Source organism: Tupaia chinensis, unplaced genomic scaffold, assembly GCF_000334495.1.
Source record: "Tupaia chinensis unplaced genomic scaffold, TupChi_1.0 Scaffold141173_1, whole genome shotgun sequence".
NCBI classification, from domain to species: Eukaryota; Metazoa; Chordata; class Mammalia; order Scandentia; family Tupaiidae; genus Tupaia; species Tupaia belangeri.
In genome coordinates this window covers 1,437,209-1,442,122 of record NW_006201036.1, presented here as the reverse complement: position 1 = coordinate 1,442,122, position 4,914 = coordinate 1,437,209, and the positions used below count along the sequence as shown (strand labels likewise).

Genomic DNA, 4,914 nt, shown 5'->3' with positions numbered 1-4,914 from the left:
TGAATGATAAAGCGGGGAGATTGATGTCTCTGTATTGACTGACATGCATGGCATTCCCTTTTGAAAAAGCAATGGAAGTCAATGTAAAGTTATATGTAATCCAATGTAATATAAAGAAGATTATGATGATAATATAAATAATAATAATAAAAAAAGATCCTGTCTGCTAATGTAGTCAGTTCTGAGGGCTGGAGGTTAGGTCCTCAGTACACGGATTCCGGGGAGGAGGATTCAGAGAGAAACACTGTCAGCCCGTAACATTCTACTTCGGTAAAGTGGTTTTCCCAATACATTGCTGCCAGAGAGTTTAGAAGCAACATGTTTTCTCTTGAAATTTTGGGAACTCAACCAGCTAAATTTAATGAAGTTAATTTAGCAGTCAACGTGTGCCTCTGTGCACAATGCACTCCACTGGAGGAAAGCTGTTGTCCCTGAGTCTGTGTAACTGGATCACAAAAGATGCTTCCCCAACTCCTCCCGCCACCGGGTCCTTCGATCTGCTTCTCCTAAGGAGTAAGAGTGCTCTTCTGGGTATGTTCACTTCTCGTCTTTAAACTAGAGAAGTGGAATCAGACCTGGTAAGCCAGGCCAGGCCACCAGCCAGTGTGCGAAGTATCTGTGGCTAGGTGTTATAAAACAAGGGTCCCCCACCTGGGGGCAGCAGACCAGCACCAGGTCCATCGGGCCGCACAGTGGGCAGTGGGTGGCGGGTGAGTGAGGCTTCCTCTGAGTTTGCAGCCACTCCCCTTCACTCTCCTTGCTGCCTGGGCCTCGCCTCCCATAGAATCAGCAGCTGGGCTGGATTCGCCCTCTCCAGGGAGTGCAAATCCTATTGCGTGATGGTTTCACTGCTTCCAATGAAGTGTGTGGGGGTGGAGATGGGGTGCCTTGGGTCCTCCCGGGATCAACTCCTCTACCGCCCTGTCTGCATAGGGATTGTCATCCATGAGGCCGATCCCTGGTGCCAGGAAGGTTGGGGAGCTCTCACGTAGAGGTACATAGGTCCGAGCATTCTCTGTGTCCCTGAAATAGAAAGTGGGGGTGGAGGAGGAAAAAGTGACTCAGCCAACTCCACCGCGATATTCGTGACGATAAGGACGTTGCTCCTTAAAAAGCCTTTGATGTTTTTTCTTTTTATTGAATTTAAAGTCTCACTTTACCTAAAATACTTCCTTTTTCCAATTTTAGCGTGATTTACATCATCTTCTCTTACATAAAAATTGCTCTCCAAAGCATTCTTCATTTTGACGTTTGTCCAGGAATGGCAGTTGGAGCCACGTGTTGTAGCACCCCACCTCCTTCTCCCTGCTGTCACGTTCTCGCAGAAAAAGGCAAGTGAGAGGAAAACATCCCTCCTGAGAGCCCAGGAAGTGCAGCATAATTCTCTGTTGGGTGATTTGCTAGGTCTGTGTAACCCGTGGGAAACAAACAGACGTGTACCGCAGTCAGGAGACTCCATTGCTCTAGCTGACGAAAGAGCCAGGCTCAGCCAGCGTCTATGGGCTCTTTACCCACAGGGGTGTCCTGTGCTTACCGGCCTAAAGACTTCTGATCTGAAACAGGCGCCAAAGTCTAGGCCAAACGCCCACGGGGTAAGACGTATCCTCAGGGGGTTGTGGCTGCCCGCTAGACGGGAACCTGGGGAAGACAGATTCACTGCAATAGGGTGGGCGACGGCATGAGAGTCCCGGAGAACGAGGCGGCCAGGCAGGACTCGGCGATCGACGTGTTAGGCCCAAAGGCCTCTTGAACGGTTCAGTAAGTGTCCAGGGCTGAGATTTTAATCTCTCTGGTATGTGACCAGGGATTATTTGCACCTTAGTTCCTGAATATTCTAAAGGACTGAGTTATACTCGCTTTACATTTACTGTAACCATGGAGGGATTCTTTGTTATTATTATTATTATTATATTATTTTATGGTAAAGTGTGTGTGTGTGTGTGTGTGTGTGTGTGTGTGTGCGTGTGTGCACATGCTGGGGGTGGGAGGGAGGAGGAGCCCCTTGGCAGGTCTCATCATGCCACAATCTACTTTCCCCAGCCCTCCAGCTCTTCAGGGCTCTGGGTGCCCACACCATGCCCAGCATGTCTTCAGTCCATACCGAGGGTCTGAACCTGTGCCAGCTCGATGGCCTCCAGCCTTGCAGGGCTCTTGTACTTCTACTGAGCTGCAGCAGCTGGACCTGCAGTGGGTACTTGGAGAAAGACCCACTGTTTTATCCCAAACGTTCTCTGAAACAGAGAAAATAAACAAGAGCTAATATGATTTTGAGATATAAAAAGTAATAGATATTGGGACCAGCAGTTAGCGTAATGGCTATGTCGCTGGACTCCCATGTAGTCCACCACAGTTCGAGTCCCGGACCCTGTGGCTTAAACTCACACCGGGTGTGTGTGCGTGCGTGCCCAAGATCCCGAGAGGAGAGTGGAGGAGAAGGGATTGCGGCGTGGCCTTCCCCCCTGGGGGGTGATTTCTCGCTTTCTATCTCTCTGTCTCTCTGACTTTCTGGCAAGTGCATGCGCCCTGTAAGAAAAAAACCTCTACCCCCCCCCAAAAAAAATAATAGATATTTGTTTTCCTTACCAGAAGCAAAATATAGCATAGAGATTTCTATTTCTGGGGAAATAGGATCAATGTACACTTCTCTGTCCTTCTCACTACAAATGACTAAAATCTAGATATTTTATATATAGCAGACATAAGAATGCTCTGATTGGCAGAGAGAAGAAGGCAGGCTGCTTGGGGACCTTAGGACCCACAGGGTGACTCACTGAGGTCTCTGTATTTTCTTTTACCTTGTACATCTTAAACTGAATACTAGAAAAGCCAGCTAGCTGTGAACACCAAAGTGCTCTGGAGAAGAGAATCCAAAGAAACCCCTGATCCTAGACAGAGGACCAGGGAAGGATCAACCTAGTGAGACAAGAAATTTCTATAATAACTGTTCTCTTTAGGTCGGGTGCCACAGAGAAGCTGTGACCCAAACTCCACACGCAGGTGCCTGAACAGGGCCTGGACTTCCCCCCTTGGCAGGCTAACCTGCTGCCCTAGCTCCTGCTGAGTGGCGAGAGGAGAGCCAGGAGGCACTGGGAGTTTCTGTCCCAGCAGTGGTAATTGGTTGTCCTCTTGTGTCCACATAGGGAGCCTGCTTCTGCCCCACTCAGGGACAGCAAGGCCAGCTCCCCCTCATCGGAGGGGTGGTGTCAGAGGAGGCTTAATGGAAAGTCACCGATCAGCTGGGAAAAGCCACACCTCTCAGTGTGGACAATTGTCAATGGAGGCCCCTCCGAGCCTGGATAGTCTCAGAAGAGCCTAGTGAAGAACCTCCCTGCCCAGTAGCCCAGCAGTAACCCAGCGGTAACGAGGCATCCCTCTCCTCCCGAGGTCACAGGAGGCCAGATGGAGGACCTGGACCTCTACTTCACCTGGCAGTAATGAAGTGATACCTCACCGCTCACCACAGGGGCATTGGAAATCCTCTGGAATGCAGGTCTAAATGAGATGATTGTTTAAAAAAGTTTGTTTTCTTTGTGAGAAAAACTGAGAGAGAGGAGAGACAGAACTCCTCAGTGGGGTCTTCATACAGTGACCCTCCTTGAGCCTCGCAGCCAGCAGGGATTATGGGCGTGCTATGGGTTTGCCGGGCATGGTCAGGAAGCAGAATGTGGACCTGAAGCCCTGCCCCAGGGCCTCCAGGGATGCGTGGCAACGCACCTACTGCCACACTGCTGTGGCTGGGCCACAGTGAAATCTCTTATACCCACAAGGTCTGGGTCTCAGTCAAAACCACTCGGTATACAAGAACTCTGTCTCACCTTGAATGACAAGAGATATCGATAGACAACACCAAGATGGTAAGAGTTACCTGGCAAGGATTTTAAAGTAGTCATCATAAAATGCTCTAGTAAGCAAATATGAACACTCTTGAAATCAATGGAAGAATAAAAAGTCTCAGAAAAAAAAATATATAAAGAGCGGAATGGAAATTTCAGAACTAAACATACAATGATTTAAAATACAACAAAACCCTCCATAAAGGGACTCAAGGAGTCGGTTCTGCCTCCAAGTCGGCCCCATCCATCCCCAAGGAGAACCTCGGTCGCTTGACTCGTTTAGATCACACCGAGCTAAAGCTCAAATTGCTCTTGAACTTGGTGTGACTGCTGATGATGTGAAGAATGGCACTATCTGGGGAAACCTTGACTCAGTATCCAGGTGTCAGCCATGCCGAGGAGGAACGGCAAGGAAAGGAAGTTTATGACGCTCTGAGAGGTGACAGCCAGCTCAAGGGAGAACTCATCGAGACTGCAGCAGCGTGCTGACGTCATCACGGCTCGGCAACGGCCCAGTGCAGTGTCTGCTGCGAAAGCCCTGGCTCATGCCAGAGGCACCTGGTTCGAAACTCCAGAGGGAGAGTCTGTGTGCATGGGTGCCATTCCTGATGGCAGCTCCTATGGTAGTCCTGGTCATCCGCTCTACTCACTCTCGGCCTGGAAGTTTGTTGAAGGTCTCCCTGTTAATGGTTTCTCAGGTGAGAAGATGGATTTTACTGCCAAAGAGCTGGCAGAAGTAAAACAGGCTGCCTTTGGATTTCTTTCCTCTGCCTGACTAGACTGTTACCATGATGTTACTAAATGCCCCGAGGCTGAAGAATCTAAATGTTGTCTTTGATTCTAGTACCAAATAATAATAATGCTGTACTTAAATTATACTTAAATGCTATACTGAAACATTTTAAAGATACTCTGCTTCCTGGTACAGATTTGTGAGTGATAGTCTATGGTTATGCTGTCAATGCTGTGTTCTAAATAAAAATATACATTGAATTGAAAAAGTATAAATAAATGAGGGAACCAGCAGTTAGTGTAATGGCTATGTCGCTGGACTCCCACGTAGTCGACTGTGGTTCACGTC

General features: G+C 48.6%; 1 pseudogene; it reads left to right on the top strand.

Annotated features, from left to right (window-relative positions):
• LOC102477408 (malate dehydrogenase, cytoplasmic pseudogene) overlaps nt 1-4,608 on the top strand; it is a 7,770-nt pseudogene extending 3,162 nt beyond the window's left edge.
• The last annotated feature ends 306 nt before the right edge of the window (nt 4,609-4,914 follow it).